The 19,970-nt window shown below is 48.7% G+C and overlaps 1 protein-coding gene and 1 long non-coding RNA gene across 3 annotated transcripts in view; both read left to right on the top strand.

The window, feature by feature from the left end:
- The window catches only part of SPNS3 (SPNS lysolipid transporter 3, sphingosine-1-phosphate (putative)), an 88,180-nt gene that overhangs the window by 9,524 nt on the left and 58,686 nt on the right, over positions 1-19,970 (top strand). The gene's annotated exons all lie outside the window — the stretch shown is intronic.
- LOC106825744 (uncharacterized) lies at positions 7,144-10,592 on the top strand. 2 transcript variants are annotated; one of them, XR_011493617.1, is made up of 4 exons: positions 7,144-7,256; positions 9,150-9,252; positions 9,366-10,214; positions 10,345-10,592. It is a non-coding gene; the product is annotated as an uncharacterized lncRNA (long non-coding RNA). The 2 variants fall into 2 exon arrangements; XR_011493618.1 differs by lacking the exon at positions 7,144-7,256 and adding an exon at positions 8,790-8,958.

Raw genomic sequence — 19,970 nt, 5'->3', positions numbered from 1 at the left:
ACACACACACACACACACACACACACAGAATAAAGGAAACACACGGTCTGATGACTAGGAAGAGACTGGTTGTTGATTTCTTAGTGATTTAAATGCTGAGGGCCCTGGCTGCTGAACTTAACATTTCTAGGGCCTATTTTTATTTTTATTTTATTTATTTATTTATCTTGGTGAGGAAGATCAGCCCTGAGCTAACATCTGTTGCCAATCTTCCTCTTTTGCTTGAGGAAGAGTGGCCCTGAGCTAACATCCGTGCCCATCTTCCTCTATTTTGTACGTGGGACGCTGCCACAGCACGGCTGGATGAGTGGTGTGTAGGTCGTGCCCTGGATCCGAAACTGCGAACCCCAGGCTGCCAAAGCAGAGCACACGAACTTAACCACTATGCCACCTGGCTGCTAGGGCCTATTTTTAAAAATTGTTCACTTCAAGGGGGTCAAAGGAGGCTGATAGATGATGACCCTGTTATATTCCGGACACAGTTAAAAATTCCCTGATTCATTCCTTCAGACAACCACTTGTTTATTCATTCATTCACTTATTTTTCACACATTCATTGGGCAGGTGTGTGCAAATGAGAAAAGGCTGGAGGAGAAAGGCAATCTTGTGGCCTTCAGGACCTAATTCTTACCTGATATGCAGACACAAATCTTGCTCTTAAGAAGTTATCATTCCCAAAAGAAATCAAAGGCATTTAACCCAATGCCTTAAAGACTCTGATTAAGATGGAATTTGTACCTCTGCTCTTCAGCAAGAGTGACCTTGAATGGTGGTGTCCCTCAGCACAGTGCATGACTCTGGACGGTGAATGTTGAATTGCACAAGAGCAAGCTCACGCTCACTTATCTTTGGCAAAATCCTGTAAACACTCAGTGTACTAAAACACTGCCTTCCAAAAAAGCATAACCGCACCTGGGTACCTTGTTTCGCTATACTTTGGCGATGTGTGTGTTAATATAATTATGCAATCAAAACACTAACAATAATTCTTCCTAGGGAACTGCAGCAGATGCCGCAAGGCCCCACTGGGCTCACCGCGGTGGAACACGGCCAACGCCACTCTCTGCATCTTTTTGAGGGGGCAGCTTGCCCTGGCTGGAGTTGGGTCTGCCAGCATGGCCAGCCAGAAGTGCGGGAGAAATAACCTGCTCTTCTGGCCTCCAGCAGTTCTCAGTTGGTGACAGATAGAAGTTGGTATTTCCCCCAATTCATCACCCCTCAGGTGGGAAAATTCTGAGGGACATGTTCTGTGTGGCCCCCAGAAGTCCCCCACAGCACTGAGCACTGTTGCCCACAGAGGTGACCTGCCCGACAGCTCTTTTTACTGGCTTTCTTCCCTTCCGTGCTTCACATCCCCACTCCTCTACAGGTGCTCCTGGGATCACCTACCAAATAAACCTCCTGCATTCAAATCTTTGCCTCAGCGTCTGCTTCTGCAAGAATCCTAACTAAAACATGGGCACATCGCCAAGTATCAACAAAGGCCCTTGGAAATCCAGGCGATACTTGTATCAGAAGCAGTCTCTCTTACCCCATAAAGTAATTTAGCCTCGCAGTAAACTCAGAGGGTTTTTTTTTTTTTTGAGGAAGATTAGCCCTGAGCTAACATCTGCCACCAATCCTCCTCTTTCTGCTGAGGAAGACTGGCCCTGAGCTCACATCTGTGCCCATCTTCCTCTATTTTATATGTGGGACGCCACCACAGCATGGCTTGCCATGCAGTGCTATGTCTGCACCCGGGATCCGAACTGGTGAACCCTGGGCCACCGAAGTGGAATGTGCACACTTAACTGCTGCGCTACCCGGCCGGCCCCTCAGAGGAGTTTTTTACTCACTCATCCTGTACCTCGTGGGAGGAAAGGTGACTGGAGGCAAACTTAGTGGATGCTTTATTACTTCTTTCACTTAGTTTGGACTCTTTAAGGCAGAGACAGAGTGTGACATCTAAGGTTGCGGGTGGGGATTGGGTACAACCTGGCATGGGAATGGTGCCATTCTCCACATCACGAAGTTCCTTGTTTGTTGGTTTGTAGCTTCTTGTTACAGAAAATCTCAAACATATATAAAAGTAGAGAGAATAGAATAATGAACTTCTATGGACCCATCACCAGGTTTGACAACTATCAACTCATGGCCAGTATTATTTAAACTATACTCCCAGCTACCTCTCCTCACTCCACCCCAAATTATTTTAAAGAAAAACACAGATATATCATTTCACCTGTAATGTTCGATATCTCTAAAACATAAGGACTCTTTTTTATAAGCACAAGCATAATACCATTAGCACATCTAAAAAACTAATAATTCCTTAATATCACCAAATCTTCAGTCAATGTTCAAATATCCCCAACTGTCTCATTATTATTTATAGTTTATTATTATTGCTATTCATAACTGTAATCCATTTGCTAGTTTACAATTTGAATTGTCATTTAAATAAGGTCTACATCTTTTGATTGGTTACATGTCTCTTAAGTCTTTTTTAATTGGTAGGTTCCCCTCCATCTCTTTTTCTCTTTCCTTGCAATTTATTTGTTGAAGAAATCAGGTGATTTCTCCTATATAGCTTCCTGAGATCTGGATTTTACTCATTACATCATTGTGGTTTCCATTTAACTTGTTCTCCTGTTTCCCCTATTTTCTGTAAAGTAGTAGTCAGATGAGATCTGATTAGATTTGGGTTCAGTTTTGTTCCGAGGCTCGTTCATATGTGGTATAGGGGACTTCCATCGGGAGGTATATCAGTCTGGTTTTTGTTTTCTAGTTTCTATCTTGATGAAAAAGCTGTGATGTTCACATTGTCTTGGGACAAACAGAATTGTGACTTAGCTTTGGTAACTTATGTGGCTGATTTCCTGGGCTCTTCTGCAGTGTGTGCTAGCCTCTCCCTGCCAGTTACAATGTTTTCCTTCTGGGATGCTGGGCTCTGGGTCAAAGGCAGAGCAATGGTCTTAATGTGAGAGGGGCTGGTGAGGGTGGGGCACAATCTGTCTCCATTCCTCCGACCTACCCTGGCTCAAGCTGTGGACACAGGAAGACCTCCTAGGGCAGGGCTCAGCTGGGTAACCATGGATAAGCAGCTTAACTTCGTTGAGTCTCAGTTCTCTCAACTGTAAACTGTGATAAACAATAATCTCTCCCAAATACGGTTTATAGTGGACCTTTTTTATCTTGTGGTCCCCCAGTATCTTTTGAAAATCCATCCTATGTATGCCAAGACAATTTCCCATTGGAGGGGAGTTCTGCCTGCCCAAGGTAGATTAGCCTCCTATGTGGCTAGGGCACAGTATGTGGTCCAGGCTTGTCCACTCAGATGCAGCTGACTTTGATTCAGAAGAGAGCCATATGAGAAAGAGGATGCTGCAGAGAGTGGCAGAGACATGGAGCTTTGGGGGGTAGTGGGAGCGAAGGTCCTCAGAGTAGAGACCCCTCTCCCTTCAGTGAGCCGCAATGCCCATTGGTGGCAAAAAGCAAGCTGATAGCAGTCCTGGAGTAAAATTGGGACATTGTTCCTGGCTATGGAGCCTCTGAGCACAATTCCCTATCCCTCTCAGAGGCTGTGTGAGCTATTTATGTCTTTAAATACATTCCTTTGCTGCTTAAACCAGTTAGAATAGATTCTGTTATTTGCAGCGAAGTTCCCTGACAATTATGGGGATCCCATGATGTAGCTAAATGTGGTGTCTGACAGTAGGAGGGGATCAGTCCAACTATACCTGTAGCCTCTGGCCTTCCAGGTAGATGAGCTAATTCACACGTGTCATTATTGTTTATGCTACTTCAAGTTGGGTTTTCTGTTCTTCATGTTGAAAAGCATCCAGATAGATTTCTGTGCAGCTGCAGTGCCTGGTTGCACCTAGATATGCTCAACACATGTTCATTCAGAATCGCCTTTTAAAAGTTACAACATAATGTACATACAATAGACCCTACCTATTTAAAGTGCATATGATATACGTAAACACCCATGAAACCATCACTTCAATTAAGATAAGGAACCCACCCATCACACCTAAAATTTTCTTTGTGCTCATTCATAATCTCTCCTGCTTTGCCTTCACCCTGGCCCCAGGCAACCCCTGATTCCCTTTCCATCACTTTCTAGAATTTTACATAAATGAAATCAAACAGAATGTGCTCCTTATGGTCTTTCTCTCAGCATAATTATTTTGAGAGTCATCCATGTTGTGTGAATCAATGGTTTATTCCTTTTAATTGCTGAGTAGCATTCCACTGTATGGAGACAGCACAATTTGTTTACCCCTTCATCTGTTGGTGGATATTTGGGTTGCTTCCAGTTTGGGATTGTTACCAGTAAAGCTCCTACGAACATTCGTGTAAAGTCTTTCTGTGGATACATGTTTTCATTTTCTCGGTAAAAGGAGAGAATGGCTGGGTTGTGTGGGAGGTGTTCAACTTTTCAAAGAAACTGCCAGACTGCTTTCCAAAGTATATGCCATTTTGCATTCCCACCAGCAGCGTGGGAAATTTCCAGTTGCTCCACATCTTTGCCAATGCTTGGTATGGTCAGCTTTTAAAAGTTTTTAGCCATTCTAGGAGTACATCATTATGATATTACTTTACATTTTCCTAATGAGTAATGATGTTGAATATCTTTTTCAAATGTTTATTTTGTATCCATAAATCTTCTTTGATGAAATATCTGTTCAAATCTTTTGCCCACTTGGGGACCAGCCCGGTGGTGCAGTGGTTAAGTGCGTACATTCTGCTTCTCAGTGGCCCGGGGTTCACGGGTTCGGATCCCGGGTGTGGACATGGCACTGATTGGCAAAAGCCATGCCGTGGTAGGCGCCCTACAAATAAAGTAGAGGAAGATGAGCATGGATGCTAACTCAGGGCCAGTCTTCCTCAGCAAAAAGAGGAGGAGTAGTTAGCTCAGGACTAATCTTCCTCAAAAAAAAAAAATTATGTTATTTGTCTTATTGAGTTGTAAAAGTTCTTCATATGTTCTGGTTATGAGCCCTTTGTTGGACATACATTTTGCAAATACTTTCTCACCTTTTTATTTTTGTTATAGTGTTTTTTGGAAGAACAAAGTTTTTATTTTGACAAGTCCAATTTATCTATTTTTTCTTTTACAGTTTGTATTTTTTGTGTCATATTTAAAAAATCTTTGCCTAACCCAAGGTCATTATTTTCCCATAAGTTTTATTTTAGAAGTTTTGTAGTTTTAGCTCTTACATTTTTCAGGCTTATGATCCATTTTGAGTTAATTTTGGTATATGGTGTGAGGTAAAGGTCAAGGTTCATTTATCACAGCAATGATTTATTGTGCACAATTTTTTTAACCTTGCTCCCCAGTTTTATTGAGATATAATTGATATATAGCATTGTATTAGTTTAAGGTGTACAACATAATGATTTGATATATGTATATATTACAAAATGATTACCACAATAAGTTTACTTAACATCCATCACCATACATAGTTACAAATTTTTTTCCTTGTGATGAGAACTTTTAAGATTTGCTCTCAGCAGGTGGAGCCTGGTGGCGCAGTGGTTAAGTTTGCACGTTCTGCTTTGGCGGCCCGGGGTTCGCCAGTTCAGATCCCTGGTGCAGACATGGCACCGCTTGGCAGGCCATGCTGTGGTAGGCGCCTCACATTTAAAGTAGAGGAAGATGGGCACGGATGTTAGCTCAGGGCCAGTCTTCCTCAGCAAAAAGAGGAGGTTTGGTGGCAGATGTTAGCTCAGGGCTAATCTTCCTCAAAAAAAAAAAAAGAAGATTTACTCTCGGGGCCAGCCCGGTGGCCAAGAGGTTAAGTTCGCGCACTCCGCTCCGGCCAGTTTGGATCCTGGGCGCAGTAGCACAACCAGAGGCACTCACAACTAGAATCCACAACTATGTATTAGGGAGCTTTGGGGAGAAGAAGAAAAAAAAAAAGATTTACTCTTAGTAACTTTCAGTTACTAAGTAACTAGTAACAATCCAGTATTGTTAACTAGTCACTATGCTGTACACTAATCCTCAGAACTTATAACTAGAAGTTTGTACCTTTGACCACCTTTATCCACCGCCCCCCCATGCATTATTCATTATTTGGGTCATCTGATTTAGTCCTGACAATAATCCTTTGAAGTAGGTATTATCATGCCCATTTTACAGTGGAAGGAACAGAGGCTCAGAGAGTGTGAGTACTTTGCTGAAAGCCTCTCCTCTAAGCTGCTTTGATAGAAATTTGCAGTTCTCCCTACTAGATTAATTTCCATCATCTTCCTATTATTAAAAATGTGAATAGAATTGTGTCTCCATTAGGATTCTTTGGTTGCAAACAACCAGAATCCCCCAACACCTAACACTACTACCTAGGCTTAAGCATTCAGTCCCCTGACTCCAAGAGGTAGGCTGTCTTCCCGCACTAAATCAGGGCTTAGCACGGTCCCTAGGCCTTGGCACATATCTATCTCTCTCTCTGCTTGGCTCTGCTCCCCTTTCATTGGCTTCCTTCTCAGGCTTCAGGTAGAGGCTAAGTGATGGCAGCAACTTTCAGAGTCAAGGCCCACCAAGAGGATTACTTGCTTGATTTGGACCCTTGGCTTCTGAGGGCACACTCAGGAGGCATGTGGGACAAACCTTTCTGGAATGAACCAGAGGGCTACTTCTTCAAGTCTGTCCACTGACCACCTGCGTCAGAGCCACCTGGGGGCACCTGGTAACATGCAACCTTCTGCGCCCATGCCCCTCTTCTTGCAGGTGGACTGTGAGGCCCGAAGAAGGGGAGTGACCTCGTCAGGGAGTGAGTGCTGATCTAGGACAGAAGCCCGAGTCCTCTGATTTCAAAACCCAGGGAGGAAAGGAGAGAGAATGAGGGCAGGAAATGCGTCCAGCTTTGACTCCTCCGATTCCCATATATTTTCCCTTTAATTCTCATCATTAGGAGAAAAATCCAGTACCGACCGGCAGGAGCCTTTGGAGGGAGGTGGCTTCCTGCTAATCGGGGCCTCAGCGTGCTCTGAGAGCTCGGATTGCTGCCTCTCACCTCCCAGGGAGGCTCAGTGTAGCGGGCATCTCAGGTCTCCAGCCTCCGCACAGACATCCTCTGTTAAAGGAGGAGGCCTGGCAGGGGGAAGGAGCTGGGTGGGTCAAGCTGTAGCCTGGTGTGAGAGCTGCCTCCTTTGAATGGGCACTGGGAGGCGGGGAGGAGAGTCCAGGCAGATGAGTAAGCGAAGCAGAGCTTGATCCAGAAGGGAGGGAGCCAGAGGGAGCCAGGACCTCAGTCAGAGAAGAGGTATGCACCTTCCCTCTGCACCACAGAACCTGTTCCACTGCTGTTTTTAGCTCCTCCTCTGGGCCAGGAAAGAACCTCAGGGCAGAAGCAGGTGGGCAAAGAGGTGATGAGAAGAGAGGCAGACAGGTGATGGGATGGGTCTGGGGAGGGGCGGGATGTGGCCCGCGGCTGTGCATCTATTTAATATGCTCATCACCTTCTCTCATGCAGTACTGTGGTAGAAAAGTTACCTGCTTTTAAAGTTATTTTATACACACTCATATACATTATGTATATATGAAATATGTATTTCATAATATTTTGGTTAATTTGATAATATTTCACAAAATTCAAAAGGAACAAAAAAATAAGTGTCCCTCCCACTGCTATCTTTGGTCTCCCAGCACCCCACCCTAGGACGCCATTGTTGAATGTTTCTTTCTTTTTTATATTTCCGGAAGTATTCTACACATATCAAACATTCACATGTTTTTAAATCACAAGCTTTATACGCTGGACTCACTGTTTGGCATTTTGCTTTTGCGCACAATAAATCTCAATTAAGATCACTTAATTTAAGTACCTAGCTGCCTCATTCTTTTTAATAGTGCATTCTTTTTTAGTATAACATTTAATTGTATGGCTGGAGCATAATTTATTTAACTAGCCTCCTATTTAGGTTCCAAACTTTAACTGTGAAAACAATGGTTCAGTGAACAGCCTGGTGCCGATTAGATTGGTCTTTGGGCACCTTCACCGCGTGAATTCACTTTGTTGGTTTTTTGTTTTGCCCATCTGATAGGTGAAAATGGTATCTAGCAGTTTTAATTTACATTTCTTATATTATGAATGAGGCTGGGCATCTAGGGTAGAAACCCAGAGGAGGGTCGGTAACTGGAGTGGGGTCTGGCCCCTACCCTAGGCTGAGCCACTGTGTCTCCCACACCCTACCCAGTGATGAGAGGTGGCCGGGCAGCCTGGGCCCCCGCCCTCCCTAGAGCTGTCTTCCCGCCCCCTCACCTGGGATGAGTAACAGTTTCTCCCGGGTGACTGAAGAGGCATGTTTTATTCAGGCACCCTGGTTTGTCCTGCTTTTCTGTCCCTGAGGGCTGGGACTTGGCCTCTGATGCGAGACAGACGGATGTGCAGCAGGGAGTGGCAAGATGAGACCTGCTTTATTGGAAACAGAGCTCAGCTAGATGGGGAGCGGGGAGGAGGCCGCAGAAGTTCAGGTGACCGCTGATGAGTCTGAGCCAAGCGGTGGGGCCTGGTGACCCTGAGAGACAGCAGGGGTGGCCTTACGGGACTGCCTGGGTGAGGTAGAGGAGGGAGAGGCAGACAGATGATGGGGGCGGGGTTAGGATGGAGGATGAGATATGGCTTGGAGGTTGCCTGTGGGATGGACAGAGGAAATGTTTGTTGGATGAATGTCCTCCCAGTGGCTGTAGGAATGGAGCGGTCACGTGTCCAGCCAAGGGATGGTTCAGTTGGCCAGTCTGGCCACAGCAGGTTAAACCACCTCTGGGGTGTGTCTTGCTCCTGGTTTTCTGCAATGACACAATCTGGTTCCCTGGAAGATAATTAATGTAGACCTAGCTTTACTCCTGGTTTACCACCTTGGTCTAGCTTCTTCTGTGGTGCTTCCTCCTGTCCCTCTGGCTTGGGGGAGGGTGGGTTAGGGAGTGGCCTGGTGGCCAGACCAGCAGAGCTGGAGGAGGAGCTGGTAAGTTAGAGGTGGGGGGAGGGGACGACAGGGGCCCACTGAGCGCAGCCCCCATCCAGGCTTCTGGATGTGTTTGCTGCTGGCCTGAGAGCAGAAGGTGGTCAATCAGGCCTAGAGTCCATTGCCCTTGTTCTAGATCCTTCTACTTCTGCCCATGTTTCAGCCAGTGGCTTTCACCTTGTCTCTCCCAGAGTTCTCAATTCCAAATGAAGACTTCTCTCAGCCGGCAACAAGAGAACCCATTATAAGCACCTAATCTCTCTGTTAGGGTTGGCAGATAAATTTGAGTTTCAGGTAATGAACAATTTTATTGCATGAGAAATACTTAGATACTAAAAAAAAAATCTGCTTATCTGAAATTCAAGTTTAACTGGGTATCCTTTTTTTTTTTTATTTGCTAAATCTAGCAACCCTGCTAGTCCTCCCACTAGCCCTGGAGACTGCCGCCTCCTGACCCGTCACAGGCCCCGGTCCTGCAAAGCTGGTACGATCGGCGCCCTAAGGGAGCAGCAGGGCCTCCTCCCCCGTTTCAGAGGCGACCATGCTGAGGCTGGGAGAAGTGCAGTGCCTCGTCTGGGGTCAAACAGTGATCCGGGCGCAGAGGAGGAATCCCAGCCCTGACCGGTCCCGCTCCAAGTTCAAGGTCTCCGCGCTGACGCCCCTGGGCAAACCCCGGACCCCCCGCGCGGGCGGGGCTCGCGGGCGGTTTCCGCCCCGCGGATCGCGCCGGAGGAAAAGGCGAGCGCGAGCCTGCGGGCGCGGGGCAGGCAGCATTTGGGGCTAGAATATTCTAAGTGGTTTTGAAACCCAGCGCCTGTGAGTAATAATCCCAACCCTCGTCATTTGCATAGCTCTTTCCGGTTGACAAAGGGTGTCCCCAGCAGTGCATTAGAATCATAAAGAAAGCAGACAGGAGAGGGCTGGCCGGCGGGCCCCCGCGGGCACTGGGCCGCTTCCTGCGCGCTCCTCGCGCTGACCCTGAGCCGCTGCCCGGGCCCCGGGCTTAGAGACCGGGACCCCCAGGCTGGGGACGCGCATCGGGGGTTGGGCGTGCGCTCCGGGCCGGGTGCGGGTCCCAGCTCTGCCGCCGCCCGCGCGGGGTGCGAGCGTGTGAGTGTGTGAGCGTGTGCGGTCCCTGCCACTTCCCCGGCCCGTGCTCCAGGCCGCGGGGACCTGTCTGTGCTCCCGGCGACCGGCCGAAAGGTGGATGGGCCGGACTTGGATGTGGGGACCTGAGAGCCCGGCCCGGAGGTGAGGTAGGGACAGCTGGCGGGAACGGTGGGGACCCCTCTGGGCCTGGGGGGGGGGGGTGGGAAGACGTTGGGGGAAAATCTAGTCAAAACGAGACTTATGTAAATCAAACCTTGTTTTCCCCTTGACTCACAGGATTCTTTCGGATCCTTTACCTCAAGTTCTCACCTGCAGTTGGCAGAGGCGGCGAAATACTTGAGTTTTGAGTTTTTCTTCTCCTTTTTACGTGCCCTGTGCGGCGGGGGGTGGGGATGCGCTTTGGGCCACCAGGGTTTTCAGGCTGCCCGGGAACTCTTAAAGGAACATTAGGGGATCTTTCTGAAAAGCTAAAAACAAACAAACGCGTTTGAAAATAAAGTCCTGTGGATAATCTCCCCACACAATTTCTGTTTGGCCAACTTGAGTTTTTTTCTTTCTCGGTTTTCTCCTCTAATCAGCTGTGTGGAAAAGAGTAGTGGTGTTAAAGCTGATGAGGAAAGAGGGCCTGAGAAGGCACACTGATGAGACCACAAGTTACGGTTTTATCACATATCTGCTGCAAAGGGAGATGCTTTGGAAAAATCCAGCTGAAAGATTCCCTCTGGGAGAAACATTTGATATGAAAAACATTATTAGATAATCATCATCAAACTGGATTTTAAAAGTCTGGGTAAACATCATTAGCCTGTTTGCCAGCTGGAAGGCTGGCTGTGTGTGGAGCTCTAACTTCCGGAGAAAGTCTTCATCTCAATCAAAGCTATGTAAGACTACTCAAGTATTTTTTAATCAGGAATGCTAATTATTGAAGGGTCAAGGATTTGCATCAGGCAAAAAAGTTCTGCCCCAGATTAGGTGAGGGACAACTGGCACTGTAAGGTCCCAATCCAGGCAGGCCCCAGCCCTCTGGTCTCATCTATAAAAGGCGCCTGGAGGACGTGGAGTGGCTGGACCACTGGTGTAGTGTGGTGGGCAGTGGACATAGGGACAACCAGCCTGGAAAGCATTTGGGCAGTTTCTACAAAGCTATGCCTAGCCCCCTCTGTAGCCCGGCAACCTCATAGGTCCATCAAAAGACATGAGCAGAGGCCGCCTTGTGACCCAGTGGTTGGGTTCCCATGCTCCGCTTTGGCAGCCCAGGTTCACCAGTTCAGATCCTGGGTGTGGACCTACACACCACTCATCAAGCCATGCTGTGGCGGCGTCCCACATAGAAGAACTAGAATGTCCTACAACTAGGATATACAACTGTGTACTGGGGCTTTGGGGGCGGGAGGAAAGAAGGAGATTGACAACAATTGATGTTAGCTCAGGGCCAATCTTCCTCAAAAAATAAAGAAAAAGAGACATGAGCAGCATGCATCCCCAACCCCCTTGGGCACCCCCAGCCCACCCATGCCCTCACCACCTGATGCTACATTGCACACCAGCTCCTGCAGGGGCCCCCTCAGCCCCAGTGGGGAGCAATTTATCTTTCATTTCGGTTCCCAGCGCCCCCTCCTCCCCACCCACCCACTCACCCTCCTAGAGGAGCAGTAGACAGGAAGGGTGAGAGAGAAGGCAGTCCTTTCCGTGTCTGTGGACATCTGAATCCACAAGCCTCAGGCCTGGGAGCTGCCACCCAGCCTGGCTCAGCACTCCCCTTTGTTTCTGCAGCTTTCTTGCTGGTCCCACGGGCTTCTTCTCTTCTGGGCTGAGCCCCTTGAGTCTTTAGGAGCCCCACCAGCCCGCCGGACACACCCACACCTGTTTGGTTTGTGAGGCCCACCACACAGCAGCTCCTGGCCTCCTAGGGGCACTGTGAGGCCCCGGTGAGTGGGGTCAGCCCTTGAGTGGCCCCTGAGGGAGGAACTGGGACTAGTGATGTGGGACTTTCTCTCAGGTAGTGCTGTCTGTGGATGGGGTAAGTGGCTTCAGGAGGGAGCCTGCTAACAATTCCTTGGGAGTTTAAGAACAGGGGCCTGACCATTTCCAGAGATTCTGTGGAGAAAATTCAGCCACTAGTAAGGCCTGGAGTGTCCTCACCTGGGAATCTACTGTCCCACCTCCACAAGGTTGGAAACCTGTGGGGGGCATTTCCAGGGGTCACAATGACATGGGCTGCTACTAACATTTTGTGCCTACTAGAGTCTTGGCACCAGGCATACTAAACTCATGCGTGGGCTGGGAGTTGGTCCCATCAAGGAAGAATTACTCCTCCCGAATACCAGTAGTGACCCGCTGAGAAGCACTGTGTGTTGAACTGGATGACTTCTAGGGGATTTTTCAGTTGTAAGTCACTGTCATTTTAACATCCATTGTAGGGGTCGGCCTCGTGGCGGAGTGGTTAAGTTCCCGTGTTCCGCTTCGGCGGCCCAGGGTTTCGTCAGTTTGAATCCTGGGCGTGGACATGGCACCACTCATCAGGCCATGCTGAGGCAGCATCCCACATGCCACAACTAGAAGGACCCACAACTAAAAATACACAACTATATACCGGGGGGCTTTGGGGAGAAAAAAGGAAAAATAAAATCTTTAAAAAAAACAAACATCCATTGTAGGTGATATGTGGAATACTGGCAAAATAACCCCAAGAAAAGAGGATTCAAGGTCTGGGCACACATGGTTTAGACACACACAGTGTATATGTATGTGCCTGTTTAAGCACACACGGGTGTGCTCATTACCTACAGGCACACGTGAGTGTGCACAGGCACGGACAGGCACACTCAGGGTTGTACGTGGACTACAGGTGCATGTGAACACTCACAGGGACTCGTGCACCTAGTTGCAAGTAATCCTCTGGGAGAACTCTGACTACCTAGTGGTGGATGTAGTGAGCTGGGCAGGGCAATGTGGGGAGAGAGGACAAGAGAGGGGAGGGAGTCCTGGGGACAAGGTGAGTGGAGAGGTCAGGCTTCATTTGGGGACCCTGGGAGGCTCAGTGGCCCCAGCTCCCTTTCTTGGAACTGAGCATTTCCGTGGTCAGCTAGAATCAAGCCTCTCCTTGGGGTTCTGCCCAGTAGCAAACATATTTGGAGTCAAGAAAATGCCATTTGTTGTGAGTGATGGAGTCAGCTGGTAGTTGGCAGGCACTGGTCTCTCGGGTTGATTTAGACACGTGTCCTTCTGCTGCCTCCACAAGCCTGTGTGCAGTGGGGCCCAGGGTGCCTGCAGGCAGAGGGCTGAAGGGCCTTTCTGCTGGTCCCGAGCACCCATTCCTGAACAACTGGCTCTGCCCTCTGTGCTCCACCCCCACCCTGCCTCCTTCCTGCTGACAGCCTGTCCCCAGCCCCCTGGCTTTCTCTCACTCGCTTCCCTCCCTGACCAGGATTCCCACTCACCTGAGCATTTGGCTATAGCCCATGAACCTTCACCTGGCTCAGCCCACCCCCAGGAGCTGGTTTCTAGCTTTGTCTTGGGCCATATGTGGGACCCAGGCTGGACCAAGTTCCGGTGCCCTTAGGGACGGAGAAGGGGTTCAGAAGAGCAGAGGCAGAGAGAAGCCATTTGTAATTAATAGCTTAGGACCCAAGTGTGGGCATCGTTAGCCCACATGGGTACTTTTCTAAGAATCACATTTAAAAAATCACCACTTACGGGGCTTGCCCCGTGGCTGAGTGGTTGAGTTCGCGCGCTCTGCTGCAGGCGGCCCAGTGTTTCGTTGGTTCGAATCCTGGGCGCGGACATGGCACTGCTCATCAAACCACGCTGAGGCGGCGTCCCATATGCCACAACTAGAAGAACCCACAACGAAGAATATACAACTATGTACTGGGGGGCTTTGGGGAGAAAAAGGAAAAAAAATAAAAAAAAATCTTTAAAAAAAAAAAGAATTTCAAATTTGCATTCTAACTGATGGTTAAAAAAAAAAAAATCACCACTTACAGTTCCATGTTCTGGTTCAACCTCAAGAACAGCCCCCAAACACACAGGTGTATTCATACACGTACAGCTACACATGAGTGTGCGTAGGCGTGGACAGGCACACATGGGTCTTGCATGCACTGCAGGTGCATGTGAACACTCAACAGATGCATCTCTTGTCTCCAGCAACTCGCTCTTTCAGCCTCAGTTTATCCCACTCTGACAGGCTGTATCTTCGTAGCCCTACCTGAAGGGCAGAGACTACCCAGAAGGAGGAGCAGGAGGAGAAGTGGGAGGAGGGGAGGCACGAGGTGTCTGCACTCCACTGGGAAGGCCCAGCCTCCAGAAGCAGCTCCCACCTTCCACTTGGCGGACTTCTCCAGCAGGGAGTAGGGTGGTACCTGGAGCTGGCTCTTCCCAGCTTGTGAGAGCTGTTTGGGTGCATATCTTCCCAACTCTGAGTTGCGATGTGGGGAGATGTTGACAGTTTGGCCTCGGTGGGAGTATTACCACGGTAATTGGCAAATGCTCCAAGACTCCCACTCAGTGGGTGGTTAAACACTTCCCCCACGCCCCTCCAGAGCAGAATCACCTCCTTTCCCGGATTCCCGCCGGATTCCCGCCGAAGCTCTCAGCCTCACCCTAGTGTGCATGTCATGGGCAGGAGAAATACAGGGGGACGGGGAGGGGAGGGGGGAGTGAGGGTGGGAATAGGCACTTCTACACCTAGGGTGGGCTAGGTGGGTGGGCAAGGTGGGTGGGCTGGGTTCAGTGGAACGGGGGCCCCACCCTCTTGACCTTGATGCACCTTGTCACCTGGTTGTGACTGTTCCCTTTGCCTGGAAAGCCTTTGCCTTCTCTACTTATTATAATCTGATCTTCAAGTTCCAGCTGGATTTCTCCCCACTCTGGAAGGGTTCCTGGATGCCCCTGCAGGTAGTGGGACTGGGGTCTGGAGCCCAGCCAGGGCCATGACTGCCGCTTACTAGCTGTGTGACTTTGGGTGACTTCACTGTGCAGAGCCTTGAACCCTTTCTCTATAAAATAGGAGTACTGATGTTTACGTCAACACAGAGCATTGAGCAAGGCCACCTGTGGGACACACACAGCAGAGGGCTGGCACAAGACTCACACTTGATAAATGGCCATTGCTTTTCCCTGCTCCCGTCCAGCCCATGGCAGATTGCAGGCACCCCCGATTTGCCTGAGTCACGGTGACTGTAAACGCACCAACGTGGCCAGATTGGCTGTCAGAGTGGCTTCTCAACGAGTCCAGCTTCATGCTGTTTACGAAAGAAACGCCTGAAACAAGGATATGGAAGGTTTTGAAAGTAGAAAATACTAACCAAAAGAAAGCTGGTGTATCTCTACAAATATCAGACAAAATATTATTTAAGACAAAAATATTTGTGAACGAAAACAAGTGTCTACATCATGTTTATAGGAACAACCTAGCAAGATGAGACAATTCTCAAGCTGTGTTACCTAATAATATATCCTTAAAACATATAAAGCAAATATCAAAAAAGTAAAAAGACAGCCCATGGGAGGATGGGAGAAAAATTTTGCAAATCATGTAGCTGATAAGGGATTTGTGTCTAGAATATATCGAGAATGCTTACAACTTAAAAATAAAAAGGTAAAGAATCCAATATAAAAATGGGCAAAGGATTTGAGTAGACATTTCTCCGAAGAAGTTATACAAATGACTAATAACCACATGAGGAGATGCTCAGCATCATTGGTCATGAAGGAAATGCCAGTCAGAACCACAATGGGAGACTGCTTCACGCCCACCAGGATGGCTAGAATCAAAAGACGGATGACAAACATTTGAGAGGTTGTGAAACAATGGGAACCCTCACGCCTGTGGAGGAAGGTAGGAGGTAGGATAGTGCAGCTGCTTTGGAAAGAGTCTGGCGGTTCCTCAAGCCGTTAAACCTGGAGTCGCCCTTTGACCTAGAAGTTCTATTTCTAGGGACAGACTCAATAAGTTAAAAACCTAGGTTCACTCAAAAACTTGTCCACAAATGTTCACAGCAGCATTATGTGTTACAACCAAAAGGTGGAACAACCTGAATGCCCGTCAACTGAGACTGGATAAAAAATTGTAGTGTTTACAATATTAGAATATTAGAACAATAGAATGTTATTCAGCCATAAAAAGGAATGAAGCACTGACTCATGCTACAACGTGGATGAACCTTAAAAACATTATGCTAAGTGAAAGAAGCCAGACACAAAAGGCCACATATTGTATGATTCCATTTATACGAAACGTCCAGAACAGGCAAATCCGTAGAGACAGAAAGTATATCAGTGGTTGCCAGAGCTGGGGTCGGGCAGAAGGGAGAAGTTGGGGAAAACGGGGAGTGACTGTGAATGGGTACCAGAATTCTTTTTGTGGTGATGAAACAGCTTAATGTTGATTGTGGTGATGGTCGCACAACTCACTATCCTGAAAACCATTGAGTTGTACAACTTCAATGAGTGAATTGTATAGTATGTGAATTATATCTAGATAAATCTGATATATTAATGCACACATCCATACCGACATTTATATATGTAAACTCGTCTCTGTTTTATTCTGCCTTCTGATTTCGGGTTGCTCCCCTGGAGAGGCCCAGCCTGGGCTGTCCCTCCTGTGTTGGAAGGGAGCTCCTGCCTTGCTTGCCTGGGTGTTTGACAAGGAAGACCAGGAGGCCGTGTACCCGGGTCTCTCATTAGCTCTGGGTCAGAATATGCCCCTGAAAGCATGCCCTCCCCTTCTTTTTGGGGCTGGCTGGAATCAGGCTGAGGATGAGGATGAGGGTTCTGCGAGAGGCGTAACCGGCCCACTGTAACCATTTGGACCACTTTGATGTGTGCAGTGAAAGTCATTCTTACTGGAGATTTGGGCTTTGGGACAAGTCTCCCTGGAGCCCCAAGCATTTCTCTCCGTCTCCCTCCCTCAGAACCCCAACTCTCTCTCTCAGATCTTCTCCCCTGGAGTCACGCATAGCAGTGTGTTGAGCATATTTTTTGGTGTATGTTTTATCTGAAGGAAGAAAGGGAAGATGTTGGAAAGTGGAGACCTCTCCCTGAGGCTCTTCTGTTAAATTGATGCCAGGGACCCTCAATGGCTTGCCATGGGGTTTCCTCTAAACCAGGGGTCTGCAATCTCTGGCCTGCTGGCAAGTCTGGCTGGCGGCCTCTTTTCGTTGAACCCTGAGCTAATAATGGTTAACACTTGTTTGTTTAGAAAGATACATTTCCCCTCCTCCTCCAGGAACTCCCCAAATCCCATAAGATCATATTCCTTTCCACCTCGTCACAGGTGGAACGATGATGCTCCGCCCTGTCAGAGGCAGCTTCTCGGTGAAGGTGTGGGCACCGGGAGCAAATCCAGGAAAGGGCATGTCCCTGCCCTGAGGGAAGGGCCCCTGAGAGCAAAGGAGGGAAGAAAAGGGGACCTTCTTCTCCTCTCCTGTCTTCTTTCCTCCCACCCCAATACTACCACAGAGGAAGAGTCTGAACTAGAAGAAGCTGGGCAATGACTCTACACTCGATGGACAGATGGGTAGACTGAGGCTCAGGGACAACCCAGCATCCAGCCCTGGGTCCTTTGCCTGGCTGGCTGAGTCACTGGAGACCCCTCACTTCGGGGGCATCCCTGGAAGGCACCTGCTGACCCCGTGTTCTTGGAGACCCTCTCAGTGGCAGACCATTTAGGTGCTTGGGCCCCGCTGTAGGACTGCAGCTTGGCCAAGAGGGGTCTCGTCTTAGTCTTTAGCGACACCTGGTGGTCACAGACCATCATAGCTCTGACTCTCCTTAAAGGCTGATGGATCCTCAGAAGCAAACAGCTTATCCAGTCCCTTAAGTTCATTTCATAGAAAAGGTTCAGAGAGTAGCACTGCTCCACCTGAAGTCACACAGCAATTCAATTCTTTCTTATTTAAAATGTGAATGGGCAGGACCTGAGTGCCAGGAACCGTGGCAGTGGGGATACAGCAGCTACCAAGACAGACAGTGGGGGAGAAGAAAAAGAAATAAATGAACAAGAGAACTGTCAGATGGTGATAGGGACTAAACAGAGTGGTGGACTATGAAACTGGGACAGAGAGTGACTGGGTGACTTTTTTTTTGAGGAAGATTAGCCCTGAGCTAACATCTGCTACCAGTCCTCCTCTTTTTGCTGAGGAAGACTGGCCCTGAGCTAACATCCATGCCCATCTTCCTCTACTTTATATGTGGGACGCCTATCACAGCATGACTTGCCAAGCGGTGCCATGTCCACCTCTGGGATCCGAACCGGCAAACCCGGGCCACCGAAGTGGAACATGTGAACTTAACCACTGCGCCACCAGGCCGGCCACGTGGGTGACTTTTTTAAATGAGTGGTCAGGGTGGGGATCTTGGAGGAGGTGACATTTAAGCTGATATCTGAATAAGAAGAAGCCGGTTGTGCAAAGATCTCAAGGAGCAGCTTTCCAGGCGGAGGGGATGTTTAGGTCCCTGAAATGGGGATGAGCTTTCGTGTTTGAGGAACAGAGAAAGCAGCATGGCTGTAACAGGGAGAGCCAGGGGAGGGCAATAAGAGATGCGGGGCCAAGACAGCAGGGCCAGATCCCTGGGGCCTGAAGGCAGGGAAGGAAATTCGACTGTACTCTGCATGCGGTGCAAGCCTTTGGAAAGTCTCTGCCTTAGAGTGTTTGAAGCAGGAGAGTGACTTTGATGTCCATTTTACAAAGTTCACTCGGCTGCTGTGGACTGTGGACTGTGGACTGATGGGGGTAGTGGTGGAAGCAGAGGGGCCAGTTAGCATCCCACTGCAGTGGTCCAGGCAAGGGATGATGGTGGCCTGGACTATGCCGGTAGTGATGGAGATGGAGAGAAAAGGATGGCTTCAAACTGTGTTTAGAGGTGGAGTCAGCAGGGTTTGCTGAAGGACTGGATGTAGGGGGCAAAGGAAGGAAAAGACTCATTCAGCTTTTTTTTTTTTTGGTGAGGAAGATTGGCAACAGATGTTAGCCCAGGTCTAATCTTCCTTACCTCTTTTTGCTTGTGGAAGATTACCCCCGAGCTAACATCCATGCCAATCTTCCTCCATTTTGTATGTGGGACGTTGCCACTCATGGCTTGATGAGTGGTGTGTAGGTTGGCACCCGGGATCCAAACTCATGAACCCTGGGCTGCCAAGGCATAGTGTGGGAATTTAAACCCGACGCCACTGGCCTGGCCCGTCATTCGGCTTTTTACTTGAGCACCTGGGTGTATGATGGTGCCTTAAGGGGTGTGAGAAGTTTGAGAGAGGAGGAACCAAGAATTCTGTTTTGGCCGTGGTGAGTTTGTGATGCCTGTTGGACGTCCAGATGGGGATGTCAGGGAGATGGCTGGAAATCTAAGTCTGAGGCTGGGGGAGAGGTCAAGGCTGAGGATTCGGATTTGGAAGTCATAGAGATGACCTTTAGCACCATGATGCTGGCTGAGATACCAGAGAGAGAGGAAGAGAGGGAGAGAGAGAGAAAGAAAGAGAGAGGGAGGGGCCGCCCGGTGGCGCAGTGGTTAAGTTTGCATATTCTGCTTCCTTGGCCCAGGGTTTGCCGGTTCAGATCCTGGTGGACATGGCACTACTTGGCAAACCATGCTGTGGCAGGCATCCCACATATAAAGTAGAGGAAGACAGGCACGGATGTTAGCTCAGGGCCAATCTTCCTCAGCAAAAAGAGGAGGATGGGCAGCAGATGTTAGCTCAGGGCTAATCTTCCTCAAAAGAAAAAAAGAAAGAGAGAGGGAGAAGCGGGGAGGGAGCAGAGAGGGTGGAGAAGAGGGCTCAGGGCCATGCTCTAGGTCTGCTTACAGAGCAGACAGCAGAGGATGAAAACCCAGCTATAGGAGCAGAGAAGAGCCAGGAGGCAGGAGGGAAAGAAGAGTACGTGGGGCACAGAGGCTGG

Source organism: Equus asinus, chromosome 13 (assembly GCF_041296235.1).
Source record: "Equus asinus isolate D_3611 breed Donkey chromosome 13, EquAss-T2T_v2, whole genome shotgun sequence".
NCBI classification, from domain to species: domain Eukaryota; kingdom Metazoa; phylum Chordata; class Mammalia; order Perissodactyla; family Equidae; genus Equus; species Equus asinus.
The sequence above is the reverse complement of the archived record's forward strand: the minus strand, read 5'-3'. Positions and strand labels throughout refer to the sequence as shown.